Below are 15,445 nucleotides of genomic sequence, written 5' to 3' on the forward strand. Positions count from 1 at the left end.
CGCTGATGTCACCCTCAGAGCTCCAATTTCATGACCTCATCTTCTCTTCAACTACTTCTCTGGGGGTCCTTAATAGATGAATCTGGGGAACAGGCTCCCAACTCACTTCTGAGCATAGGGGAACACAACCAAGCCATAGCGCACAGCGTTAGACACCACAGGACACTAATGGTCAAGGTCAGCACTCTGTTGGGAGAGTGGAGATCAATGTACAGAAGGCAGACACAGGGAGGATGAAATGACTCCTAGTGATTTCCTGTGTCTCAGCTGACTAAAATCCTGCTGTGTACTGTTTTGTTTTTGTAACTGGCCAAACAGTTTCACAGAGTATTGTGCAGAGTAACTCTCTGTTGGGGTAAAAGAAAATATGGTGCAAGAATCACTTTACAGAAACACTGTCCCCTTAAATAAGGAGTTTTGAGGTTATAATTATACCTTTCTTCCCTCCAAACCTTCCCATGTACAATAGCATGTTCTCTTTCAAATTCATGAGATATTATTTTTTAGTTGTTGTTACACATACACATCTCTTTCTTCATCTCTCTCTCTCTCTCTCTCTCTCTCTGTGTGTATGTGTGTGTATGTGTACACACACATGTGCCTAAATACATAAATATAACCTGCTCACACTTTATAATATTGATTGTATGATTTCATTTTGAGGGTTGACCATTTGTCATTGGTACTTTTTTTTATATATATTTGTTCAATGAATATCTTTATTTCAGATAGAAGGGTGGACCATGAATGGAAAATGGATCTAATAGAAAGAAAATATTCAAGGAAATATACTTTATGCTTTATATGTATTGAATAAAAAATGACTGTATAACATTCAGACAGACAGCATGATATGACATAATCTAGTGTTTTCTGTTTTAACTAAAATTCTGCTATTCCCTACTATGGATACACACACACAAACAATTTTATGTTATAATCTGTCACTTTGAACTACTCTGCTCAAAGACAAAGTTATGACTGATTGTACTAGTAGATTTATATCAACATGACGCAAGCTATAGTCATCCGAGAGGATGGACAGGAAAAAATTTCTCCACAATATTGGTTTGTAGACGAGCCTGTAAAGTATTTTCTCAATCATTATGGATGAGGCTACCCTTGGGCTGGTGGTCCTGCGTTCTATATGAGAGCAGGCTAAACAAGCTACGAGGAGCAAGGTAGTAACCAGAACTTGATGACCTCTGCATCAAGTCTAGTCTCCAGGTTCCTGCCCTGCTTGAGCTCCTGCACTAACTTCCTCCAATGATGAAAAGTAAGTACAAACCAAATAAACTGTTTTCTTCCTCTCCCTCTCCCTCTCCCTCTAAGTTGCTTTGGTCATGGTGTTTCATCGCAGCAACGGTAATCCTAACTGTAACAGAAATTGGTACCAGGATTGTGGAGTATTGCTGTGATGGACCTGACCATGTGTTTTTTGAGAATCATGGAAAAACTTTGCGATTTTGACCTAGAAAAGCCATTGAGTATTCAATGCTTGATGGAAAGTTCTACAGGAGCTCGAAAGACAAGAATATTGAAAGCAATACAAGACAATAGAGGGCCAGCTTGTGAAGTTCCAGAGGGAAGTGAAAGTCCCTTAATGACTCTATCAGGGCCACTTGCTATTTTGAGTTATGAATCTGTGCTTCTCTATAAAATGGCCCACAGAAGCAATTGAATCAGACTCACTGGGACTCACAGAGACTCAAGCAACATGGAGCCTATATGTGTTTGCACTAGGTTCTCTGAATATATGTTATAGTCGTGTAGCTTGGTGTTCTTGTGGAACTCCTAACAGTGGGCATGGTGGGTGTCTCGGACTCTTCTGCTTTTGGAATCCTTTTCTTCATACTAGGCTACCTTGTCCAGCCTTGATATGAAGGTTTGTGCCTAACCTTATTGTAACGCATTATGCTGTGTTTAGGTGACATTCTTGGGAGGCCTGCTCTTTTCTGACGGGAAAAGGAGGAATGGATCTACAGGAGAGGGGATGTGGTAGGGAAGGGATTGGAAGGAGAAGTGAGAGGGTAAACTTGAGTCAGGATGTAATGTATGAGAGGAGAATAAAAAGGAACCTAATAATCTAAGGCTGAAGAATTAGCTATGATTAACAAGATATCAGAATCACTACAGTGATATAATTTTGTTTTACTGGGACAATTAATACTGATTTGCTGGAGCTGAGGAATTAGTTATGATTAAGAGGAGAAGAGCATCACTGAAATGAAATTTTCTAGGAAGTGTTTTTTGAGAGTCAGCATGCAGAAGTGTTTCAGAGGCTGCCAAGATTGTATCTTGAACTGGTTGGAGAACTTAGTAAGACTCACCCTGGTGATACTCCTTTTAAAGGCATGAAGGGGTCATGGAGAACAACTGAGATTTGGTTCTGTGCAGCAGGGTTAGAGTCCCTGAATCGAGCGCAGGGCAAGCTGTTGATGAAAGTTCATCCCAAATGCCGCAAGAGACTCAAGCATTTTTGGAGATGCCAGTGTTATGGGATGAGCTCTAATAACAGTAGTACATGTGAACTGGAGCTGGCCTGAGCTTAGAATACAAACATATGTGCTGTACAGGGTGTAGCCAGAGAAGTGACACAAGTCTCCAGGAAGAGCTCTGAAGACTGTGATTGGATATCTGATATTGGGCGTTGAATTATTCATACTATCAGAGTTTGGTTTTGCCTCGATGTGATTGTGCCTGTGCCCTGGTTCTCTCTTGAAGTAAGGATGTGTTTATTTTGATTTTACAGGAGCCCAGAGTTAAAATCCTTAAACTTTTTAAAAAGAGATTTTTTATAACTTGGTGCTCTTGTGAAACTCCCAACAATAGGAGCGAGGATAACTCTTTTTCCTGCTCTTGGGAACCTATTTCTCCTATTGGGTTGCCTAGTCCAGTCTAAACATGAGGATTTGAAGCTAGTCTTATAACTTTTATGTCGTGTTTGGTTGATATCCCTGGGAGGCCCGCTCTGCTTTTGCGTTCATTTGTTTGAATAGTTTTTGTTGTTGTTTGCTTAAGTGAAAGGGAGGAGGAGTGGATCTGGGAGAGGAACTGGGAGAAGTGAGAGAAGGAAAAATGAATAAATAAAAAAGTGATTTGTGAGGTTTTATAGAGACCGTATTTTTAAAAAGACTGGATATTAAGAGACAGCTTTTGAAGTGTTTGAATTGGTAAGCCCGTGGGACTTTTTCAGTTTTAAAATGTTTTATGTTGTGACGTCTTTTTAAAATGCATGATCTTGGGGATGAACAAGAGAGAAAGGTTGTGGCTTTACATGATGTGCTTGTTTGTCAACTTCGACAACCTTTGCTGGCTAGTTTTTACCAGCTTGACACAAGCTATAGTCATCTGAGAGGATGGAGTCTCAACAGAGAAAACGCCTCCCAAGGTCTGACTTTAAGGGGTTTTCTTAATTAGTGTTCAAATGAAAGGGCCCCGCCCTTTGTGAGTGGGACCGTCCTGGGCTGACAGTTCTGAGTTCTAAAGAAAGCAGGCTGAGCAAGCATGAGAATCCAAGCAACATGCAACACTTCTCCATGGCCTCTACTTTGCTTCTGCCACCAGGTTCTGCTCTGTGTGAGTTCCTATTCTGACTTCCTTTGATGGTGAACAGTGATATAGAAATATAAGTGAAATAAACCCTTTCCTCCTCAAGTTGCCTTCAGTTGTAGTGTTTCATCACAGCAAGACAAATCCTGACTAATACAGTGACCAACTGATTACCGTGTCCTCTCCTTCTTAATGTGGCTACACTGGGTATGAAGAAGAAAGAATTCAGAAAATAATACTAATTTCTCAAGTGTAGGGCCAATATTAATATATTTACAATACTGTACAGGTTTAATTTCTAGTAATAAATCTTTCAGCATTTAATCATTGTTCATAGTTATTTCTGTATGGATATCTGGCTTTGTCAGGAATGAATCCTAAAGTTATGTTCAAATATTCAAACAGTCCTTTGACTCTTCTGAGTTTAAATAGAAAAACTATGCTATGTTTTATTATACAATTTACAAATTTCAGTATCATTTTCACACAATAAAAATATTTTTCCAGAATCATAAAAGCCTAACTACATTCCAGTGAAAATGTAAATAGACCTTATTGCCAGTCTAGGCTCAGAAGCATTAAATTATACTGTAGGGCAGTGACTATCGCCTGTTTTGTGAATAAAGTTTTATTGGCATTCACTTCCTCTCATTTAGGCATTGTCTATGAATGCTTTGTATTCCGACAGACACCTCACTAGTGCAAAGCCCAACATCTTTACCTCTGTCTAATCTACAACAGGAAAAATTGTGTTGACCTATGGTTTATTTAAACACTACATATCTTCCTATTTCTAGTTTCTGGAATTCTCTGAATCTCTGAAATTGCCCCATAATGCTGGGAACTATGGGAGGTTTCTGTGTAGAGTGGAGGTCATATGCGTGCCGTAGAATTACCAGCCTCATGGCTGATTGGGCAGAGACTAGTGGTGAGGGTAGCAAGAATATTACTGCAAATTCCATATGGTGATTAATTTTTTAATTGGCTAAAAACACAACTATTCTATAAATAGGATAAGTTACTTTATTCGACAATTTTGTTTCCTATCAACATTATTTACAGATTTGATTGAAAGAACATGCCTGCCATCATTACTGTATCTCCCTGGGGATGAGCAAAGACATCAGAGAACAACTATGGAGCCAAGAAAAAATACACATGAATGTAGAAAGATAGAAAGAGATAAATCTTCGAAACAAGTAAGGCATAAAGGGGAATGCTGTTAGACATTACTCTTTGTCCTTTACATTTTCCTTGTAACCTGTAATGATTACCAGCAATAACTAATTGTTCCTGACAAGGGCAGCTACCCCTATCTCCCTGGTGCATTGTAATCATGTCACCCAAAGGAAACGCGGCAGCTAAAAGCTATCTATTTCCTTTCCAGTCATTGTATAACATTGCTTACTTTATCGGCTCATGGCAGAAGAGAAGGGCTCTGGCGTGTGGTCTCATCTATGCCTACTGCCAGTGCTGTTAATACTCGAGGGACTTTTGTATACACCGTTATCTCATACTCTTAAGGTGTGTTACTTTCTCTGAGCCTGTGGCTCCTGGATAGCCAGAGGAAAGACTTAGCATTTTAAACTGTAAATCACAGGAAGAGTCCATTTTATCGACAGCGTCCATTGCAGCTCAGGCTCTGTGTTCAGCGCTCGGCTGCACAAAGTCCAGATTCATCCAAAAAACTACCACATGGTGTAAATGGCACAGTATGGGAGCCCCTTGAGATTGTAAGTCCATGGAGCAGAATTTTTTTTTTTGGTTCTTTTTTTCGGAGCTGGGGACCGAACCCAGGGCCTTGTGCTTCATGGAGCAGAATTTTACATTGAACTATGCCATCCTTTGCCTTCAGAAATTGAGCCAATGAACCTAGAAAAGAATGTGCTTCTTCCCTAGCCATCAGAGAAACAAAAGTCAGAACTATCTTGAGATTCTCTTTTACCAATGAAAACAGCGGTTACTAAGTGAGAATTACAAAAACAAATTCTTAAACTTAAAGTGAAAGAATGGTGATCAGTAACTTGAAAATATAGTATAAAACACATTGGTAAAAGTAAATAGGTACCAGTTCCCCAACATAAAATTAACATAATTTTAAGTTTTATAATGGTGCAGAGGTGATATTCTGTAAAATCTTGGGATTTTAATATTTTATTATATCTCAAACTAGTGGCCCACAGTACAATGCTCTCTAATGATACAGGCCACGGCAGTGAAGGCTATCAAAGAAATGATCCCAGGAGTGACCAGCCAGGGCTCCACGGTGTACTCTGTGTCTGGTGCTTTACCTGTTTGAAGTTCTGCAGCCCATCATGTCCCCACAGTGGCCATTGGTGTTTCCTGTTCTCAAACAATTTGATTTGCCACTTATGGTATTCAGCAAGTTTCATGAAGCTCAATGCTCTATTATAGTTTTAAATTTTTTACGTTATTTCACTCACCTGTATGCTAACCTAAGTGGTCTGGGCATACTTAAAATAAAATAGGGTAAAATGTGGTGTATTACCAGTTAAGTATACTATATGCTTTTATATATTTGAAAGAATAAAATAACAAATGCTGGCGAGAATGTAAACAGAAAGGGGGTTTTTTAGCCTATAGGTGGGAAATGTCTACTAATTCAGCAATTATGAAAGTCAGCATTGAAGCTTCTTAATATAAATGAAAATAGAACTACTGTATGACCTTGCTATACTACCCACAAAGAGCTCAAAATCAACATGTCACAGAAATGGTTGCAATCAATCTTTATTTTAGATCCACCTACGCATTCAACAATAGAGGGATGGGCAAAGAAAATGTAAATATAGTGAGTAGAATTACATTCAGCCATAGAAAGAATGAAGTCATGTAATTTGCAGAACTATGGACATACATAACAGAATATTATGTAATATAATGGACAATCGCATTAAGTAAATTAATCCAGCCATGGAAATGCAAACTCCAGCTGCTCTCTCTTGCCTGTGGTCCCTAGCTTTTATACAATCAAGTCATGTACATGTACAGAATATGAAAGTGGACATGAAATTATCTGGAAAAGAAAACATGTAGGAGGTGTGTTAGGCAGGGTTACTATAGCTTTGCTAGAACACCATGACTGAAAGCAGCTTAAGGAAGAAAAGATTTACTTCATCTTACAAATCTCAGCCCACATTCCATGGCTAAAGGAAGTTAACCAGGCAGTAACCTGGAGGCAGGAGGACACACAGAGGCCAGGGAGGGAAGCTGCTTACTGTTCAACCTGCTTTCTTACGGATTATGGGATCGCCAACCTAGGGGTGCCACTGCCTCTATCAAAATCTTCTCCATGGTTACCCACAGGTCAATCTGGTGGGAACAATTTACCAAGAAAGGAAAATTCTATCTTTCCAAATGATCCTGGCTTAGGTTAAATTTATATAAAACTAGTCAACACAGGGGTCACCTGTGATGGTGATGGCACAAGAGAAAGGATAAATGGGCATGGGCAAGAGTGGGCTAAATGTCTATACAAAGATTTTTAAAATCTAAACTGAAATACAGTATTTTAAGTGGAAAATATTTTGTTTGGGGAACTTTTGGGTTTTTGTTTGTTTGTTGTTTGGTTTCCCTCTTTTTTTTCCCCCTTTGGCAATCCTGTGCTCAATTTTCTTTTTATACAAAACAGAGTTATAAATTTTTACCTCACAGCATTGATAGCCTTTGTAACAAGATGATTTTGAAGCAAGCATACATGCTATGCTAAGAGGAACCTGCTAGCAAGCTTAATACATCAATTAATATCTGAAGTTTGAAGTGTAATTGATGTGTATCAGAGTATATAAGTGCTCAAACCGGTAATATTTGAAATTTCACACACTCATGTAGCCCTGGAAGGAAACACTTCATTTTTTTTTTCGGCATGTTTAAAATTCCCTTGGACCCTTTTCTAGACAATTCTAGCTTCCTCCTTCCAAAGAGAGGAAACTACTTTTGATGTTTGGGTTTAAAATAAATGTGACTTTCCACTGCCTCTGTGAGTATGGCTGCTTCCCTTGCACATATACAAATTTCGTGAGCCATCCCATGTAGTTGAGTATATTTTTCCCTCTGTTACTCCTCAGTTCATGAATATACCAAAAATGTGTCTATTATAGTATTAATGTGTATTGGGTAGCTTCCAATTTGAAGCAGTGCTAACAAGTTTTCCTAACTTCCCTGGATAAGTCATATTGTATATTCACTTTTATTTCTCTTGGGGGAACCATGGAAAGAAAAATGCTTGGAGTGGGTACATAAATGGCTTAACTGGAAATGTCAAATGTTCTTCCTGTGCCAGATTGTGCCACACTTCAGCAGGACTTCAGGAACACTCCACCAGTGCATGTTTGACCGAATTTTGTAATGTTTGTTCTGCCATCCAACGAAAGCCATGGAATGAAGCTATACCCTTCCACCCCCAACTGGGGTCAGTTGTCAAGACCGATGACATCAATCTCACACAAAAAGAGTGTCGGAAAGATTTACTACTCACATAATGAGGTTTCCTGGGAAGAGAGCCATGTTGCTTCCCAACTATATCCAAATGGCTCAAGAAAACAGTAAGTGGTGCCTGGTGGGGTTTCATGGCTTCTATGCATCAAGTTGGCAAATAATGGGTGTGTGTAGATTTCTGTTCAGGTCAGGTCTAGTATGCTGCAAACTTTTAACGAGTATCAATAAAGGAAGCAGCAGCTTGCTAAGATGTAGGCCAGAGGTTGAGGAGGAAGACCAGAAATTCTCTACCAGTCAAACTTCAAGACCGAAGTCAGTCTTTTACATACACACAGTCTTCATAACTTAAATCTTTTTTGTAAGTATGGAATGCCATGTTTTAAATTTAATTTTATTCAGGAACACTGTTTATTTCAAAGTTAAACGAACTATCAGTCACATACTGTCACTGGTGAAATAGCAACTCAAAGCTCAGACATAGTGTATGTGTGTGTGTGTGTGTGTGTGTGTGTGTTGAAAGTTTTATATGATTTAGCGATGAGCTACACATGATCTATGTGTGTGTGTGTGTGTCTGTGTGTGTCTGTGTGTCTGTGTGTGTCTGTGTGTCTGTGTGTCTGTGTGTCTGGGTGTCTGTGTGTGTGTGTGTGTCTGTGTGTCTCTGTGTCACTGTGTCTGTGTGTGTGTGTCTGTGTGTGTGTGTTTGTGTGTGTGTGTGTGTTTGCATAGATATGAACATAAGCACATCTGAAATGTTTTTCATATAGTGAAACTTTATTGGAGCTGGGCTACATTTAGCATTTGGGGGTTTAAATTATTGCTACTTTATGTTTTTGTGGACGACGCTTTCACCAGATAAATCTGATAATGGAAGGCTTTAAACGTTCATTTGTCTCAGCCCAGCTCATTACACATGATAATTAGCTAATATTCTCATTGTTGCTGTCTTGAAAACTATCTTTCCCTGACTCCGGTGCCTCTCAAACCTTTTCTATATATTTCATTGATGTTCCGATATGACTCCACTTATCCTGGGTGTGGTTTTCCTCCTGCTATTTTGCTCTGGGAACTTTGAGTTGGTATCATTTAATATGGAAATTTTAAGAATAATAGTTTCAGATATAATCATATGATCTGTAAACTATTCTTTTAGTCTCCATCTTGGATTCCATTATATGTTATATACCAAACCATTTCTTTCACATATTTGATATCTATTAGTGACTAATGCTTCAGTTGACCTAGCTTTACCTTGCTACATCTGTTTTGTGACCTTTCTGGCTTTTAGCTCAACAAATAGCATGGGCACGCACACACACACACACACACACACACACACACACACACACAGAGAGAGAGAGAGAGAGAGAGAGAGAGAGAGAGAGAGAGAGAGAGAGAGAGAACGTAAATCAGGACCATTGAAACTACTAGAAGGGGGAAGTAAGGACCAAAACCAGAATGTGCAGTTAATATGGTCAAAGTACATGACATAATATAATGAAACGTAGCACTGTGTACCATGAACACACTCAGGTAAAGGAAAACAAGCTTCCACCGGGACTCCTACTCCACCTTGCTCCAAGTTCCCCTCTGACACTTTCATTGCTCTACACATCCTTCGGTTGCTTCCTGTGCATTCTGGGTTTCTTTTCTCATACAGCTCTGTCTCTGGGTTTTAGAAAGCTATCAGAATGCCTCGTTGCCTTTGCTGAGGTCACAGGTTCCTTGGTTGTCCTGCCTTTAGGGAGGTACTGGACATGATAGGATCTTGATCAGGCCATCTGTCACTGTCACAGGACACGTCAGAAATGTTGGGTCCTGGGAACGTCTGAGTGAGGTAACCCAATTACCAAAGAGCATACACAGTATGTACTCACTGATAAGTGGATATTTGCAGAAACTTGGAATACTCATGATACAATTCACAGATCATATGAAATTCAAGAAGAAGGAAGACCAAAGTGTGGATGCTTCAATCCTTAGAAGGGGAACAAAATATAGGAGGTAGAGGGTGGGAGGGACTTGGGAGGAAGTGAGGAGGGGGAGGGGAAATGGGTCAGAATCAAGTATAGGAGGAGATTGGGATTCATGTACAGAGGGTCAGGAAGTTGAACAGTGGTATGTAGCAATAGGGGTTGGGGAACTGGAGGTATCCATCTCAAGAAACTCTTAACAGTAAGGAAAATCTTTTTGTTTTATTTTTTTTATCTCAAGTCCAGAACACAGTGAAGGCAGCTCTTGATATTATGACAAAAATCAAGGCAAACTTTCACTGTTGGGAATTAAATGTCTCAGTGTGCTGTATGTATACTCATAGGAACATACAAACCTGATATCAGAAATCTATTCTACAATAGTCGCAGATTATCTGTACTAAAAGAAAATTATTGTCATTCTGGCAAAGAGGGTTTCAAGACCCAAGTGCCATTCATTTATCCCTTTGACCACTTCAAATCCAAAGCCCTCTTTGTCTTGGTGCCCTGGGATTTGGAGACTCTCCTTCATCAGGTTTTAGCTTCGTTATTTCTCATTTCCAAATATTTCCAGGCAGTGCATATGAGTTAGTGATAATGTACATTTAATCATGAATTTTGCAATGTCACCCTTTGCTTAATGCACTGTGAGTGGCAGTTAATTTCCTCTCAGATTGAGAGCTTCCGTTCTGCTTTCTGTTTGTATATGCCCAAGCAATTTTATGTTATCAGAACCATCTCTGAATGCCTTATTAGGGGAGACAGTTTGGTCAGGATATTCAAAAGAATGTTGACCTTATGGTCTATAATTATATAAAGAATTACCCTGGTATCTCCAGGAAAGCATCTGGAATTGCTCTTTAGTCTCTATCTCGAGGCGAGGCATCTGCCCTAGGCTGGTTTTCTGCCTTCTGAAGACCTTATTTCACCAAACATGGTCATTTTCTAGGAATAAACAGCATTCTCACATGCTCATATGCTCCTAAGCATGGACACTCACCTCATAAGAGGTTTTATCAAAAATAGAGACATTACACTTGAATAAAATGGATCTACTTGAACAGGTCACCCTTTCTCTCACTCTGCTCTTCTGCTTTTCTTTTTTCAACCATGAATTTCTTCTAAATATCCATAGAAAATGTCAGGTTTTGCCACTTGCCAAGGATTATAGAAATTTGAGAGGATAAATTCATCTTTAGCCTGATTACTTGTATGACTGAACTTGCAATATTTTCTAAGATCTTTGCCAATTGGTACATTGTGGATACTTCAAAGTAAATGATATGATTAGTTTCTTTAGCTTTAGGGGTGTGTGAGTGTGTGTGTGTGTGTGTGTGTGTGTGTGTGTGTGAGTGTGTGTGTGTGCGTGTTCGTGTATGTATGCATGTATATCCACTAAGTTACAGCATTCTCAGCATGAAGCCTTAATCTGTTGATCTTCTGGAACAAGGCTTGGAGTGGGAGAGAGGGATTAAGAAGAGAGGAAGAGAGGGAAGAAATGGCAGGAAGAAAGACAGAGGAAGATCTAGGAGTTCATTTCAGGGGCCAGCATGTCTTCGTGTATTCTGTACCTATCTGTGACCCTGGTCACAGTCATTCAAGTCATCCCCATCACCTCCGCTTTATAGCCCTTTCTAAGAAAGTAGGAGCTGTCCGTCTTTTAAGTCTAATTCACATCTTACAACACAGTGGCTCCTCTGTATTCAGATAGTTTATCCAGTCAGTGCTAAAGCCTCGTCTTTTTTCTACATACAGCTGTGCTGAGCTACAAGTAACTGATGTCAGTAGCATATGAGGGCATCTGCCCAACAAGCAGAGGAGAGGGTAGTCCTTCCCTCTTCTGAAGAGTAACCCTGTTCCAGTCTGCATCCCTGTCCATCTTCTCCAGAAAAGCCAAGACTCCAGAATGTAGCAGTTGGGCACTGTGTTATATTCCTGACAAGGGTGATGCAAAGCCCCACCCATTCCTGCCTTAGTCCCCATCATTATAATTCTGGAATAGTAAGTCAGTCAAAGCCATGTCGATGCCACAAAATCAAATGTCTAAATGATTGAGCTTTATCTACCATTGGTAAAATTAAAATGTTGTTAGATGATATCAGAAAAAAGATATTTGTGCTCCACACCCTTATGTGCACATCTACCCATGTGACTGTATCAGGTTATTTGCTAAGTAATTTCTTATTCAAGAGTCTATCCTCCACTTGGTTAGTTAGCTGCCCCCCAGTCAGTATTCAGCTGTTAAACCTCCAAAGGCAATCTCTCTTGAACTCTTGAAGCAGGAGTGAGAAATTGCTTTCAAATATACAGTAATCCATTTTAGAGACTATTTCATCTGAACCCTGAGAATGCACAAGGCTACATCCATCAAGCCAGGAATATAAAGCAGAGACGCAGCTCTTGCCAGCTTTCTGGAAATCCGTGCTACGATGCTTATTGTATTTGTGTACATTCTCATTCTAACACTGATATCGTCTGAGCTTTGAAAGATATGTTAATTCCTCAGCGGTTCAGAAGTGATAAAATCCAAGGAGAACTAACCAATGTATTGTCTGAAAAGCCATGCTCTTCTCAAAAGGCACTGCCCATAAGAAACCAGCTTAACCGGCATTCAGCATTGGGGTGCAGAATGCCTTGGTGAACATTCTCTGGGTGGAAAACTCTTTCCCTGTATTCTAGGGATCAGCTAGAGGGTTCTGCAGAGGAGAAAGAAGCAGTCCAGCAACCCCTCTTCCTGAGACAGTGTTTTGTATTGACTAATTAAGTAAAGAGAACCCCAGGAGAGCATGAGATCCCCATGAAAAGAGCCATCTTCCAATCTATGTGGTCAAACTCTGGAGCATTTTACATTCCACCTGGTCCAGTACTGACAACAACTTTGAAATGTAGAAAGAGGTTGCACCTTTTAGTCTTCCAGTGACTGGAGATGACCATTTCTTGCTGGGAAACTAAGTCCTATCTAGAGTTTTGAAGTTACCAAACAAGCCCATGTGGGAATCCCAGAAACCAGAGCCTTGTATCAACACCCTGGCCCAATCTGCCATCCCAGAGAGCCTCTTCCCACCTGGGAAGAGGACTGGAAACCAACTGAACCAGGATTTTGACAGGAGATTTTAGAGTTTTCCCAAGCTACCAATCCATACAATCTACTTGGAATATCTGTTGCTGATTCAAGAAATCCAGAATGTTCTCCATGGGAAAAAGTTTATTTTTTTTAAAGCCCAGGAACATGATGACAGCTTACATATATAAAATATTAAATGAATTTAATATTTCTAAATTTAAATGAATTTAATATTTCTAAATTTTAACTTTTTTCACGGACTATTTTTAAATTATGAATTTTTTGACTGCCAAAAAATTCTAAAATGACAAAGGATTTTTCTACCTAATCCTTGGAGTTGATTTTTTAGAAATTCTGCATCTCACCAATGTTGCTAATTCTCAGGGCTCTATTCTGTCAGTCCCTTATGCTCTTGAAGCATCTAAATCACCTGTGCACCTCTGCACCGCGCCCGTTAACTGACATCAGGTTTTTTTTTTATCTGACTCATTACATTTATTCCACTGAAACCAGACTCACCGGCATTATCCAACTGAAGTGCACAAATCTGAAAAACATCAGAGTTCAGTCCATCTGGCTTATTGCGGACAAAACAGCAGGTTCCCACTCCAATATTGAACTATCTCCCAGCTAGAAACTTAGAGCAGAGAGAGTGTTCAGATGCTGACGTCAGTGTGGGTGTGACAAACATGCTTCTGGGATGAAGATTCCAAAGGTTTACAGTTAAATTTAAGGGGCTCAGATTCATGTAAAAATAGGTTTTTCTGCTTGAAAAAAATGTAATTCACTCTCTCTCTCTCTCTCTCTCTCTCTGTGTGTGTGTGTGTGTGACAGTGTGAGTGTTTGCGCATGCACATATATGTGCACACGTGCTGTAGAGGCTAGCAGAAGGTGATAGGTGTCCTCGTCTGTCTCAGTCCTCTTTGTTTCTTTGAGGCAGAGCCGCTCGTTAAACACGGAGCTTGTGTTTTCCCAGTAGGCTGGCAGCCAGCAAGTCCCATTGATCTTCCTTGTGCTCTCAGAGCTGGGGCGACAGCCAGTCCTGCACACCTGGCTCTCACATCCTGATGCCCGCAAAGCAAACGTGCAGAGCAATGCCCCTTAACTGCTGACCACGCCCCCACGCAACATGGTTCCTGTTCTAATGAGCTGCATGGACCCTCACTGCACTGGACCTCACGAAATATCCAGTGTCTCAGCCTACTCCAGTTGCCATTAAGTCCTACACTTTCATCTCAGTTAAGGTTGCTGTGACAGAGCCCTCAAGGCAGTTCTAGCACAAAAGACCCTCAGCCATACTCAAACGGGACGTCCACTGGTCACGAGTTTTCACACAGTTTGTGCCCTGATTCCTTTGACCTCATCTCTTCACTTTTGATAACCAAACTTTTCAGTTCTTCATTCTCCTCTACTTTTTCCATTATGCCTAATGTCCTTTGACCTAAATAATGTGCCCTCCTCTATCACACACTCTCTGCCATGCCCCCCATGGTCCCACCTCCTACAAACATCCACATCCACCCTCTTCTTTTTTTTTCTTTTTTTTTTTTATTAACTTGAGTATTTCTTATATACATTTCAAGTGTTATTCCCTTTCCCGGTTTCCGGGCAAACATCCCCCTCCCCCCTCCCCTTCCTTATGGGTGTTCCCTTCCCAACCCTCCCCCCATTGCCGCCCTCCCCCCATAGACTAGTTCACTGGGGGTTCAGTCTTAGCAGGACCCAGGGCTTCCCCTTCCACTGGTGCTCTTACTAGGATATTCATTGCTACCTATGGGGTCAGAGTCCAGGGTCAGTCCATGTATAGTCTTTAGGTAGTGGCTTAGTCCCTGGAAGCTCTGGTTGCTTGGCATTGTTGTACTTTTGGGGTCTCGAGCTCCTTCAAGCTCTTCCAGTTCTTTCTCTGATTCCTTCAATAGGGGACCTATTCTCAGTTCAGTGGTTTGCTGCTGGCATTCGCCTCTATATTTGCTGTATTCTGGCTGTGTCTCTCAGGAGCGATCTACATCCGGCTCCTGTCGGTCTGCACTTCTTTGCTTCATGCATCTTGTCTAATTGGGTGGCTGTATATGTATGGGCCACATGTGGGTCAGGCTCTGAATGGGTGTTCCTTCAGTCTCTGTTTTAATCTTTGCCTCTCCCTTCCCTGCCAAGGGTATTCTTTTTCCTCATTTAAAGAAGGAGTGAAGCATTCACATTTTGATCATCCGTCTTGAGTTTCGTTTGTTCTAGGGATCTAGGGTAATTCAAGCATTTGGGCTAATAGCCACTTATCAATGAGTGCATACCATGTATGTCTTTCTGTGATTGGGTTAGCTCACTCAGGATGATATTTTCCAGTTCCAACCATTTGCCTACGAATTTCATAAACTCATTGTTTTTGATAGCTGAGTAATAT

General features: G+C 40.4%; 1 long non-coding RNA gene across 1 annotated transcript in view; it reads right to left on the reverse strand.

Moving 5' to 3' along the window:
- Window positions 1-13,709, reverse strand: part of LOC102556604 (uncharacterized) — a 107,291-nt gene extending 93,582 nt beyond the window's left edge. The window contains exon 1 of the long non-coding RNA XR_010052532.1: window positions 13,567-13,709. This is a non-coding gene — a long non-coding RNA (uncharacterized LOC102556604). The remainder of the gene's footprint in view (window positions 1-13,566) is intronic.
- Window positions 13,710-15,445: the final 1,736 nt, after the last annotated feature.

Source organism: Rattus norvegicus, chromosome 6, assembly GCF_036323735.1.
Source record: "Rattus norvegicus strain BN/NHsdMcwi chromosome 6, GRCr8, whole genome shotgun sequence".
Classification (NCBI taxonomy): Eukaryota; Metazoa; Chordata; class Mammalia; order Rodentia; family Muridae; genus Rattus; species Rattus norvegicus.